Source organism: Alligator sinensis, unplaced genomic scaffold (genome assembly GCF_000455745.1).
Source record: "Alligator sinensis unplaced genomic scaffold, ASM45574v1 scaffold131_1, whole genome shotgun sequence".
Classification (NCBI taxonomy): Eukaryota; Metazoa; Chordata; order Crocodylia; family Alligatoridae; genus Alligator; species Alligator sinensis.
In genome coordinates, this window is record NW_005841830.1 from 7,643,391 (window position 1) to 7,657,698 (window position 14,308).

The 14,308-nt window shown below is 42.5% G+C and overlaps 1 protein-coding gene across 5 annotated transcripts in view; it reads right to left on the bottom strand.

Annotated features, from left to right (window-relative positions):
* The window catches only part of PPM1B (protein phosphatase, Mg2+/Mn2+ dependent 1B), a 104,615-nt gene that overhangs the window by 81,690 nt on the left and 8,617 nt on the right, over positions 1 to 14,308 (bottom strand). The window lies entirely within an intron of this gene.

The window sequence follows — 14,308 nt, forward strand, 5'->3', positions numbered from 1 at the left end:
TGCTTAGGATCCGAGCCCTCCCCACCACAGCAGCAGAGGGAGGGAAGGTGCGGGCCTGGGCCCAAGAGCGGAAAGAAGCCAGCCAGCCTGCTGCAGCAGGGGTGGGGGGGAAGAGCAGCGAGCCCAGGCCAACCCAGCAGCAGCTGGGGGGACAGGAGGAGCGGGCTCATTGCCGAGGGTGGGAGGAGGCGCGCCGCTACCCCTCCACCACTGCAGCAGGCTGGCTTCAACCCCAGCTGGGGCTCACTCCTCCTCCCCACACCGCTGCCACCCACTGCCTGCCTGCTCCTCCCCCCTCCCAATCAAGCCTGCTCCTCCCCCTACTGCCACCACATCAGCCCTGCAGGTGGCCGTAGCGGAAGAAGCAGGCCAAGGCTACTGCTGGTGGCCTCACCACACCCTGCGGCATCCTGACCTCACTCCCCCCGCCCCCCCCCCCCATCAGTCACCTCCAAGGAGCAAGGGGGGGGGGGGGGGGGGGGGCGGGGAGTGAGGCCAGCTGTGCTGGCCTCGCCTCCCCCACCCCCCCTATCATGGTGGCATGCCACCACCTCCTGTCCAAATGCTTCTTTGCACCCTGATTAGCTGTTTGTCAGCCAATCAGAGTGCAAATGAAGACAGACAGACAGACACTAGCCAAACCTCTGGACGAGGACCTAAACTGTGTTTTGCAGTAGTCAGCCATTGCTTGATTCAGCAAAGATAGTTAGCACGCTTGGTTGCCTTTAACTGCACATACCAGGGGACCCTTGCATTCTGCGATTTCCATCCTACAAGCTCCCTGTAGGCAACCCTCCCATGCCTATTTCACAGGTTCTGTGAAACTATACTAGTCACGACCTCAGCCAGAAGTTGTGTGCTCCAATCCAATAGAGTCTAACTGACACCTAGAACATCCTCTTAAAATTTAGAACTAATGAGAGTTGAACTGAATTTAAGCTATTACATAGTACATTCAAAAGGGAGAACTGTATTTCTCACAAAACTTCATAGCAAGCTCAACCAAAAATGAAATGCCAAATAGAATATCTTGCTGCTTGTAGTGGCATTGTATTTCACACTCCATGATTTAGCCTCCCAAACTTGGAATTTTGTGTAAACATCTATATGAACAAGAACTGCTTTGCAGAGTAAATGTTACTGCTATATCTAGCAGGCAACTTGCTTGAACAGTTCCAGATAAAGAACATAGCTAACTTTTATGCATCTGACTATGGGGAAGATAGTTTTACAGAATTCTCCAGTGGAAGTACTTAACTACTCAATGTTCTAAAAATATATATTTTGTTTTGGTGTACATACAAAACTTTTTAGCGAAAATCAGAAAAATAATTATTGTTTTACAGGTCTTAGAAAGCATGCTTTCTGACATCTGGCTATAATGTCGGATGATGATTTTATAACTCTATTCTGACATGCTAGCAGTCCAGGGTAAATGTGCTTCCTAGAATGTCTATCTTTTTATTTTATTTTTTTTAATAAAGATTTTAATAAAGCTACTGTTTTGTATATAGGAGATTTGGAGAGAGGAAAAAAGATACCATCTGAAGATCTGTGAAATTTATTAATGAAGAAGATTGAAAGGTCAAGTCAGGTTTTCTGCCTTGCCATTTCTAAAACATGTTGTACTAGATGGGTAAGATGCAGAGCTCAAAAATACTTTTACCACAAAAAATTACTACAAGAAAAACTAAAAAACTCAGTGGAGGATAATGTTGTTAGAATGAAGGTTATGCATAGAATCGGAGCATCAGAAGAGGTCCAAGCCTAGTAACTAGTTTCATTATGACTTTTCTAACAACGAGTAGAAAAATGAAAAGCCAGCACTATCCACCTTGTGGGTGTTCACAACTGTGAGGACTGCAAATCTGGTTTCAAGCCCAAAAGGGGGACCATCATTACAGTGATATAAAATGTGAGCCATCATGGTTAAATAGGTCAATGCTTAAGTATACGAATATTAACTTCAGTTAAATTCTGCAGTATGATGTACTTAAATCTTTCTTGTTTTAAAAAAAGGAGCATTTTTGCATCTTTGTTTGTTAATAACATTCATCTCCCCACAGCTAAGATTCTGGCAATTAAATAAATACCTGAATCAGACTAAGTAAATATCTGATTACAAGACATCCCATGGACTCGAGGCTATTTTACTTTTAACATAAGGAGTTACAACAGAAGTAAGAAGCTGAAAAGGGCCTGAGCATGTAAAATAGCTAAATTATAATTTCTCCAACAGTGGAGAGGTAAAAATAAGTGTTGTTCAAATAAGTAAATCTTCCTCCTTGTCTGCACATCTAACAACATCTTGATTATGAAATGACCTGGTTATTTGACAAAACTATCTTTGCATCACCTGAATCGTAATTCCAAAGTCAGTTTCCATGTCTTTGTAAAGAAGTAGGCTACCATGAAAGCTTTCCATTAGTACTGTCCCCTTTATTTTGGCATGGGCTGACCTTTAAGAAACCTACTTGGTCTCTCCATGATAAAGGAACTATGTATTGAATCTTCAACTATGTTGAATCGTTACTTTTAAAGTAAGAGAAACATTATATAAAACTTCTCCAGTGGACTCATGAACCCTTGCTTTTGACGATTTATACTTAAAAGGCATAGCAAAGAATCATGGCAGAAGTCTCATGGTAACTCCAGTCTTCAGAGATGCTCATCCAATGATCTCCAAGGTTGTTTTTGGAGGGGTTTTTTGTTTTGTTTTTTTAAATACATTTGCCAGATATCCTGGCAACTGAATCAATTGAGGTAGAATGGAATGCCTGGTATAACAATACAATCTTTCTAGTTTAGGGTGCCAGGTGTGGCTGCTCCAGCATGGTGGCTCCAGCCCCTGGTGCATGCTCCATGTGCTTCAAATCCAGGCCAGAGTCAGAACTGCTGCTGCTGTCACCACCACATGCTCTGGCTCAGAACAACAGCTGACACTACTGCCACTTCCTCATGTGAGGGTTGGATCCATCCCGCATGGAGCCTCATGGTCCAGATTTGGGCCAGGGCACAAGGCAAATTTGACACCGATGCTCTACAGTAGAGGTGTGAAATGTGCGGCCTATGGAACCACATGATCTGACCCAGGAGACTCTGGGTTGACCGGCATGCACCAGCACAGAGGCTGGACCTGGTACCATGTGCCTTACATACAGAGAAAGAAGTCCAGGGTGCACAGTGCATGTGGTGCCCTGCCCACTGGCTCTGGTGCTGATCCTAATGCAGCCAGAAGGCAGAGCCAGTTCAGCAAGGCACCGTATGTAGCACGCACCCCACACTGCCCCCCTGTGCTGCACATAAGGTGCACAGTCAGTCCACCTCCATGTGCTACATGCACCACATACCAGCCCCAGGCTCACTGTGCACACAGTACACAGCATATGAATGCCTGCAGTGCACCAACTGAACCTAACATTACATAAGGCACAGGAGTTCCGGACCATGGGCTGCGTGCAGCACCTCAAACCAACCCAGTGCTGCCTGCAGCTCTGGGTCCAGCCCTACGTGCACAGTGAGCCCTGGGGCCAGCATGTGATGGACACAGCACCGTGAGTGCTGCATAGGAGGTCAGTTCAAGTCTGATCTGCAAACTGGCACAGCAACCCTCATTCAGCCCATAGGGCTGAACGAGTTTGAACCCCCTGCTCTACACTAATATGAAAGCTCTAATACCCATTAAACACTTTTCTGGTTGTGTAAAAGGGCCTTTTACAAACATGAATATAATATCCTCCCACATCAAGGCCCCTTAGTTTAAAAGGGAATCGGGTTTTTAATTAAATTATATTTATGCATTTTAAAACTAGATTAATATATAACATTTTTGTCTATCAACAGGTTAAAAGTTGCATACAATAAGGTTTAATAACTGAGCAAAAACAGTATCAGCAAGTATCACAAAGAACTTCAGCTCCTGAAATAGGTACACTGCAGAGACACTACACAACTAGAATAGTGTAATGCAACTTGGAGATCTACATTAAAATCGGAAAGTACTCTTTTAATATGAGAATACATATTTATATTTTATATTAATATATCAAATAACAAGAAAAACTATGTAATGTAGCTGAATGACAAAGCATTCAATATGAAAAATATTTAAGAGGAAAACTACGGTTCTCAGCTATTTCTACCGTTTCAAACAACTGCTACATAACAACATAGGACTGAGACCTCCTGAAATCAAATCTAGGCCCCTCTCATCACAGGAACACCAGCATAGGATCCCTTTCATTAAAAAACACCCTCATCTGGATCCTTCTTAAAAGCATTTAGTTTGTCTTTAAGATTACCTAATAAATTGTCCAATTAAAATTCCTGTCTCTACAATTTAAGCCTTCTTCAGAAGGTCCAACATTTATCATAAGAATATCAGTTTCCCTTTCCCTGGTTTCTTGATTAGCAAGCCCTTCCTGAGGGCTACTAAAACATCTGGTATGTACACGACACGGTGGATGCCACTCCTTCAATATGACACTAGCATGGAAGATAACTGTCTGACATGTTTGGTTGCATCAAGCAAACTTGAGAGAGAGATTCTGACATTGCATCCTTCTGTTGCAAAAGGGGCCGGAGGCCTCCGAATATGTTGCAAATGCTGATTTAAATAAAATTTAAGCTATTTTGGTCAACAGCTCCCAAATGCGTGTCAGAAACTAACATTATTAAAGGAGTGATTTCATAATCTGTCAGTGCATCATCCTTTTGGTCATTACCTGCATACATAGCCGAAATAGTTCTATTCAGGATCCAGGAAAGAACAGCAGTCTTGATATCCCTGTAATACTGGAATGAAATTGCACCCCCCTCCCTCACATACTTATAAGTGGCTCTGTATGGTAACTGAAGATAGTTATATGACTTCATAATTTAGTCTTGCACTTTCAGGGCTCCCCTAGAACATGATCAAGGCCAGCCTTAGAATAACCACTAAACAATTCACAAGTAGGCCTTGTTGGTACCAGATGCAAATACCATCTACCAGTGCCATGAGTTTGGGAAAAATGTCAACAAAGCATACTGCTATAATTAGGGTGACCATTTTATTTCTAAGGAAATCCAAGACATTACTACCCCCCACCACCACCAAGTCAGTAGCACAGCTGCAAGCAAAGGCAAACAAGCAGGGGCTTGGGGCACTGTCTGGTGAGGAGGTGGAACAGCATGGTGTGCTAGGCAGGCACCACAGGTTCTGTGAAGGAGTAAGGTGGTCAGACTGGAGCAGGCAGGTGCCACCCCACCCACAAGTGCCAGGCCCAGCTCCTCCTGAGCAGCAGCTGAAGGCAAACAGAGGACTGAGCTGGGCACCATGCTCCAGTCCACCTGCCTGGCTCCCTTCACAGCAGCAGTGGTGCCTGCCAGTCCACCCACCTGGCACACCATGCCGCTTCACCTGCTGGCCAGACTGTGCCCCATAACGTTGCAATCCCAGGGACTTTTGTTTCAATTCTCACCAACCAACCTATGAAATCCAGGACTGTCCTAGCCAAGCCAGGGCATATGGTCACCCTAGATATAATCCACATTGAGATATTGAGGTAAAGTACAGAAAACAATGCAAGAGGTACACGCTCCATTATGGAGAAGGGATAGTTTGGAGCTACCCACTAATTGATAAGATCCAGATGAGTTTCCATGCCAAACTTGGCATTTTTCATGGGAATACTGACAAATGTGTTCCAAGACTTACCAAACCTTCCACTCCTTTAAAAGCGTCAACTTAAGTGAAGTGTACTTTTTTTTTCTCCCTCTGGCAGTCTCCTCAAATGCATCACTTCAATGCCTAGTTTTTCTGGAATATTTGCAACAATTTGCAACAAATTGGGGAATTTACATTCATGGAAATTGGGGGTGTCAAACACATGGCTCCTGGGCTGGGTCCAGCCTACAAAGGTGGCTACACAGCCTGTGCAGCTTTTTACATCTCACAGCCCCTGCAGTGGTGATATTAATCCCTGCTATTTCAATTTGGTCCCAGAACCCAGGGAAATAACACTGCTCACCTTCCCTACTCCCTCTCTCCCTCTTAACCTGCTGCCAATATCAGGATTATTAGTTGCCCCAAGTGACTAAACCTAAAATTAAATCTAAACCTCTACTGAAATATGAATGTAACTATAGGACAGAGCAATCTATCAGCAAAAGTAAAGTGGAAAAGCCTAGTTTGTGTGTTGCTTTCAGTACCGGATTCAGTATCAAAAACAGTTTTAACATGAATATCAGAAGTCCTCACCATCAGCACCAACCCATGCAAGAATCTTGGTACCAAAGAAGTTAGAGTGGGTCTGTACCGACCGTACTTCTGATGTTACCAATGCCGGAAAGGATACCTGTCCACAGACAGGTAGTAAGGCACAGAGAGAGACAATAAATCCCCCCAAGGACCATGCAAGTTTCCAACACTGCACCAGGAAGGGAAAGAAGTCTGAGTTGACTGACAGGGGAGGCTAATGTTGAGATGAAGGAGTCAACTAATATATCCAAAGAACATCATTACGAAGGAACTGACAGTATAAGTATGCCCTGCCTGATATTAGCCAGTCCTGGAAATTGTCAAGCAACATCTCTTGCTCCTATTTTGCAATAGTCAAGTCATACTAAGTGATCTGTACATGACAATGACTAAAGTCTTTTTTTGAGCCCAAGTTGCCTTTATGTTCCTTTTTTGATGTATGAAGCCATTTTTTATTCACAGCAGCTACCATTTTAGCATTTTTGTTTAAAAGAACCTAAAGACAAAGGAACTTCTCTCATCCCAAGACTATGCTATTCACAGTTCAGCCTTGCAACTTGAGTTGAAATGAGCTGAACAATCACAGATGAAGTCAAATCTCAAAAGCAGATGGGATTAGAATGCCGACACAGATTAAACAAGAATACCCTGCAGCATAATTTACAGGATTTTTGAGGCTTCTTCAAAGCCTTCTGCAAATGCTTTTCTCTCCATGATGCCCTTCATCAAAGCATATCATTTAGCAGGTGCATGGTTCCTCGTAAGATGGGCACCGTTTTCTCGTAAAATGGGCCAAATTTGAAGCTTAGAGATTTCTGTATAATAAAGACCAGCACTTAAAGCATCTTATGCCCAGAATAGCAAAAAATACATTTCCTTCAGGGATAAGAAACAGAAATGAGTTACTAACTAAGCTATTTATACCCAGGTATTTACATAGTAACAGATAACAGACATGAACACAAGTAGCAAAGTAAGAAAGATCTATGAAAGGGCTGGGACACTCCCATCCTTCATACCTTATTTGAAGGCATAAGGAAATGAAGGCAGACAAGGTTCCTTGGGTGAATTTGATATCTTTTATTAGACCAACCCAAATGGTTGGAGAATAGTTATTAAGCAAGCTTTCGGGTTCAAAAACCCTTCGTCAGGCTCAGGAAGCTGCAGCAGTTGGTGTGTGCTCTTCCTGGATGAATTCCATTCATCCAGGAAGAGCACACACCAACTGCTGCAGCTTCCTGAGCCTGACGAAGGGTTTTTGAACCCGAAAGCTTGCTTAATAACTATTCTCCAACCATTTGGGTTGGTCTAATAAAAGATATCAAATTCACCCAAGGAACCTTGTCTGCCTATATCCTTAGACCAACACGGCTACAACCTAAACCTAAGGAAATGAAGGGCACACACACTGCCTCAAGAGGTGCTGCAAGAAGTTCTCCAGTTAGAGTGCAGTGGCCCCACACACCGAGCGCTAAAAGCATGCGCTCAAAGAACTACTTCTCCTACCTACTAAGACCAGCAAACTGATAATATGCTTGCATCTTGTTTGTATTATTAATTTCCATCCAATATAACACTGTTCATTTGGAGTTCTTGATACACTTTATAACTATTATCCTCCCAAGGTTAAGCATTTGTTCAAGGTCAGAGAAGATCAAAAGCACTAAAATAACCCTGATTTCCCAAGTGCTAATTCAGGACCTTAACCATTACATCCTGTACACTCCAGCATTATGCATATACTGTTTGTTTCCAAATGTTTTTCTCTTCTCTTTCAACCTGGAAAGAAAGCACAAAATACAGTGGTTCTCCACTAGTGTGATCAGTACTACATACATTTGTTAAAATAAAATATACAAAAACTGTATCAAGCCGGTATTAAAGACAACCTCAAATCATTAGGTTAGATGCTCCCAAGTCCGAGACTTAAACTTCTGTGAAGAAACTAAGTATCTGATTAAAACAGGGGTGGCAACTTCTGGCCCACAGGCCAAACATGGCCCACAGAGCCTTGGAATCCAGCCACAGGGCTCCCCACAGGTTGGGAAATTTGGTGGCAGTGGAGCAATGGCAGTACTACCACCCTGCCCTGCTGTCAAAATCCCAAGCCCTGCAGAGGAGGGCTGAACCATGACACTTCCCCAACACAGCCAGGACACATGATCTCTCCCTACGAGGCCAGATCAGGGACAGCCCAAACCCCCTTTCACTGCATCGGTGGATCAGGGCTGGACTACCCCTCCTCCCCTCACCTTTCTCCTCTGCATGACCAGATGGGGCCATGACAGATCTGGCCTGCAGAAGGATCAGACACTGCTCATCTGGCCTGCCAGTCAACAAGGTTGAGCACCACTGGATTAGAAGAATGAATCATTCCCTCCATCAACATCCCTACCTAGTCCCAGTAACATGATCTGGAACACTGAAACAGTGTCAGAGTAGTTTGGAGTAGCAATATCACTATCATTCAAGTCAAGGGTCAGCAACCTCCAGCCTGTGGAGGATTTCCATCTCAGCCTCCTCCCTGTCTCCCTTTCACCAGTGTTTTTTTTCCTCATTCTCCTTGGCATTGTCCCCTTACCTGTCTATCAACTCCGCCTACGTGCCTATGGACATGTACAAGGGTCGGGACTTAAACTCTCTATTGCTCTAAGTAGTGACCTCATGGCCTGGGGGGCAGGGCTAGTAGCCCCTACCACTCCACCAGGTAGTGATGATGCATTTTGAAGTGAATGGCTAGCAGCCAACAACAGCTGGCCTCCATTGGGCCCCCAAAGGTGATGTTAAAAGGCGTACATAAACTAAGACTGCCCAGGAGGTAGAGGAGAGCAACCATGATGAAGACGCACACAGGAGCTGAAACATCTGCAGCTCTCTCTCTCTCAAGATGAAGTGAGTAAACTGCTGAAACCTATCTAGATATATAGCTTGCTGTAAAGTACATGCATGATCAAAGGCTGCTAGCCAACCTATTTGCTCTAGGGTTATTCTGTAATACTTCTCTATCCTGCACCCTTCCCCAAGCCTTCCCTCTGTAACCAATGAAGTTCTTCACAGTACCGAGAGTGGTGGACTTGTTGGGAGAGGCATGCCTTTGTGCCCCCTTGTTCCAGCTGACTAAAGGAGGCTACTTTTTGTGCTTCAGGCTAAAGGAAGTATCCCAAGCTTTTGCAGTAGGTCAAGCACCCTCAAGGACTACAAGGCCTGTGCGCCCCAGGGGGCACAGGGCCCAGAAACAGTCCAGACCCCTGCATGATGGTAGTACCCCCAGGCTTGCAGGGGTGCTCCAGGAAGGGGGTCACTCAGATGCGAGGCACCCCCAGAGGCACTCAGAGCTTGGCAGGGGGATGGGCGCAGTGAGGGAAGTGGCTCAGCACAGGAGTACCCCCTGCTGGCCCACCACACAGCCTGTGGGCTAGATCCAGCAACACAGTTTTTACTGTGCTGCATCACAACCAAGCACTTTCCTCATACGGAACCACAGCTGGGCAGCAGAAAGAAGCAGGGAGGGCAGTGGCATCTAGGTCCAAAGACCAACCCACCTTCAAATCAAGCTGCATCATTCTAGCCTATCACCAGAAAATGCTGCCAACCCCCACTTTAAGTGACAGAACTGATGGTAAAAATGAAATAGCATAAGTAGAAAGATTTAACACGTTAAAAGATGGCAAGGTTTTTACCCTCATATTAAATTGCTATAGTAATCACTGGAAGAAATTGCAAACTCCAGTAAGTTTGGCAAGTAATATGCTGTCCATGACAGTCCTCTAAGTAAAAATATGCTTAAGCACAGACATTCTGACTCAGCAGTACCTCTTTACCACATGCACTTTGGTCCTCTTCCGTCTCTGCACTGAGGGCACTTTTCCTTTTCCACTCCTCAGTTTCCTTCAACCACAAAATCCTAGGACACATGGGCCTCAAAGACAGTGTAGTGCATGTTCTATGATTACATGGGCAACACAACTCTCGAATGCTTGTCACTACAGTAATTAACATCCTGCTTCACCTGCCTTTGCATACTTATAGTCCACTGTGAAGGGTTCCCAAGCACTGCCTAGTTCACCTGCAGGTAGGTCTCAAAAGTCCCAGGTGAAGAACTATTACAGAACTGTTTTCCCAAATGCAACATCCAACCCAGAAATTTCAACTTTATGACACTCTACGCTATTGCTGTGGTGGACTTCACTTTTTGCCCACCTTGGCAGTTTCATAATACACCTTAACAGTCTTAGGGCAACCTGCAAGTCTCTGGGTGGAGATGCTCCCTATATCCTTAGATATTTCTGCTAGGGCTACAAATAGTGACACAGACCTGCACAGAAAGGAGAGATACCCATAGTGTCCAGTATATGCAATAAAACCACTACTCTGCAGAGGAAAAATATGCAGGTAGTCAGGTAGAATTCTTTCTAACCCTTGGCAGGTACTTGGAAGGAGTCCACAAGATAACCTTGTCTGGACAAAATACACCACACAAGGACCCATCGTTAGTGCCTAGATCACCAACCACCATGCTTGCAAGGGAGGATCAGTCCCAAGAAAACTGCCTTTAAGAACTACTGAAAGAGCATGCTGTTTGCCATAAGCTCCAACAGCAGATCCATCAAGGCTGCAAAGACTATGTTCATATCCTACTGAGGATACAGATCCACTGCCGGAAGCAACATCATCAGGCCCAACAGGAGGTTTGGCATACAAGAAGAGATAGACTGACCTACCAACGTATATGATCCGAGACAGCAACTTGGTAGGGCTTGGCAGAGCTTAAAAATAGGTCATGGTGTTTCAGCTCCAGAAGATACCAAGAATGGCTAAAATGGAAGCCTTGGGGCTCCAAACCACAAAGAGTGTATCATTTCCATTTTCAAAAAAACTAGAAAATAAAGCAATGTAATTGCTTAAATAAACGTATAATGTTATGCTGCATATGTTTATATTCTAAGTGCTTGCATACACCAGGATCTTGATCCTTCCTACCTCAGAAGTTAAAAGGCCTGTATCTAGCAGTTCCCAGAAATACAGTATCAGCCAGATGACATACCCAGTGTATCTTCTGGTTGCAGATACCACGTAAGTGGCAGACACAGTAATCCAGAGATCTAGAGGAAGCTATGCTTGGCTGCTGCATCACAATCAAACAGATAAACAACTAAGACAGAAAAACTACAATATCATCAATTACTGCAGTAAAAAGAAAAAAAAACATGTTTTAACAAGGGGCTGTAAGGCCAAAATCTATTGTCTGCAATAGCTGGAGCCCTAAAAACTACCACAAGCCAAAGGAAGTGGAAACAAACGGAGGCGGAAATTATACATCGGCCTTTAGGCTTCAACTACGTATGGCAACTGCTAAGGCAAAAAAGTCTCTCAGCTCAGATACAAGGCCCACATCAATCAGACCCTTAAATTTTTCAAAATGAGCCAAACAAACTACTGTCTAGTTACTTCTTTTGCATTTGTTTCACAACAGTAACAACAACCTACCCAGTAGAATCATTTTGGGGATGGATAGAGAGCTTCAAGCCATTAATAAAAAATATTTTTGTTTTGTCTCAAAAAAGATGTCGTCTTGGATTATACCATATGGCTGAGTCAACAGATCAAGAAATAATTTCAGAAAAATTTCTGCAGTAGTAAAGGGACTTTAGTGCAGAAGTTTGCAACCGTTATTTTTTTTTAAACCATGCATATTAAAAGAAAATAAATTTTAAGTTCTGCAATGACCTGGACCTAATTTTCTGCAGTAAGAAAAAAACCCACCTGATTCAACATTCTCAGAGCTAGCAGGTATTAAACTGGAAAACAGATACTTTATTGAAACAGAAAAAAAGAGAAAGTTCTTGCAAATTGAGGAAGATAACTCTACTAAAAATTGCAGAAAACCCAAACAAAGCTATGAGAATGGCAATCCATGCTGATAACGCATCAATATCAGAAAAGATAAATGACGTTATGCTGTACTGAAAAGTAAATAAAAGAACCAAGAATAGGCGTTATACAAGAGGTTCTGAATTTTCTCCTGGGAGGCTGGGGAATCGCCAACAGCCATCCATGCTACAGAAAAAAAACTTCTCTAGCTAGAAATCAAAATTCTGAGCTAAACAAATTATTTTTAATTTTGGTTATCCAGGACCCCACACATCCAGAACAATCAACTCAATATCACAGCTTTCAGAAAGCTGCAGTGTAAACTCATTTAAACTTTTCTTAATGATATTAAATTTTTAACAACCCCCCCAATTAACTCACCAAATACTGGAATTAGTAGCAAGTAAGCTACAAAAATCTATTCATCACAAAAAAGGATGAATGTGATTTCACACCAATTTTTATAGGTGTGAAATGTTGAAACATCTTGCCAGAGCAAGGCATTTACTGTCTCAACAGAATTTTTCTAGTTACTAGGGAGCCCAGAACAAAACAGGTACAAACATTTGGAAATACACTAAGTTCTCAGTAACTAGTTCATCAGCTGATATAGTTAAAAAAAGAAATAAAAAATTACAACTCTGAAGAATTTTTAATCCCCAAATAGCAGCTTAAGCCCAAGATGCCGATTTCCTAAACGTTCCTTTTTAAAGAACAAGATTGCCCATCAACTTCCCTTCAGTATCATATGAATAAAAACACTTTAAAGATGCCCTTAATCTTTTCAAACCACTTAAAGGTATTTTATCTTTGGAAAAAAAAACCAAATAAAGATGGCAAATAAGAAGAAAACAAACAAAAGCTACATCACATTAAGGGTACTGTAAAGGTATTTAAAAAGCAAAACAAGTTAAGACATCACTTTGTAACAAAACTGTAAGCAATTGGACCTTTAACAGCTGCTACACAGATAAAAAGTGTACTCAAATGACAGCACCTCTAGACAACGTTGGGTTTTTTGACTTTCCTAAGAATCAGAATTAATTCTTTCAGGAAAATAGGAGATATGGAAGAAGGGACGAACACTGAGGAGACAAAACAGAAGTTAGAGTTAAGGGTTTGGCCAATACATAGAAAAGGTTTTAAAAAAATGGAACATTAACAAATGCAACTTAAAACAGTAAATCCAGCATATTAATATTCTCCTCCCAGTCAACAGGAAGAAAAAAAATAGTCACATACAGAAACATCTTAGTTCCTCTTTAAACATATATGGCTCTCAAGAGCTGAAAAGCTAAAAAAAAAAAAAACAACAAAAAAACAAAAACACAAACCATTATACATTTAACCGTTATCCTCCCCAAAAATTAATCTCTATACTAAGAAGTTTACCCTGGCAAGGACATACTCAGAGGAAGACAAACCAAGCTTTCACTAATTCAAAACCTTAAAACTATTGGAGAATAAAGTCATAATAAACACAAAATGGCACTATGCTACATAACTATCAAGGACACTGCCACAATGGGCCAACACTCGTGGCAGTGTGTTGGCCTACCTATCCTACATACTTCTGACTATGTCTAATACACATGCACACTCTCTTAAACCATGGTTGTATACTCTATCATGCCAATAAAGTTTCTTGGGATTGAAATGCAACTACTCTAAGCCTACAAAAGATGTGCAGTGCAATCTTCCTCTTCAGTCACAGTGCATTTTTTCCTGCAGTACACAATATGGTCAGCTACTGGAAAATGTTCCCAGGCTCCCTCAGGTATCTCTGTGAAGCCTCATTACAAGTGGGCTAGTAGCACAAGTAATGAAGTGATGGATAAACTTAAAAATAAGAGTTTAATTGTAGTTGCTTTTAACTTTGTCAACAAGGTAATCATTTAGGCTGTGGAATTGTTCTATGTTGTACATCTACCTCAGGCTCAATTGTATGAGAAATTTCAGCTAGAACAGGTAGACTGTTTCCCAGAACAAAGCTAGGGAAAATAATTTGCCCATGTTAACAAAACCCTGATGTTCTTTGAAAATCTAGAATCCTTTTTCTCTCTGCCACAGAAAGGACAAAAAGCATCTCTCTCAATCTAGCCAATCTATAAGCCTCTAGAAAAGAAAAGGGGGATTACAATTTACGGGTTCACGGATAAAGATTTTTTGGGCTGATACCCATGGTCAAGTACTGAC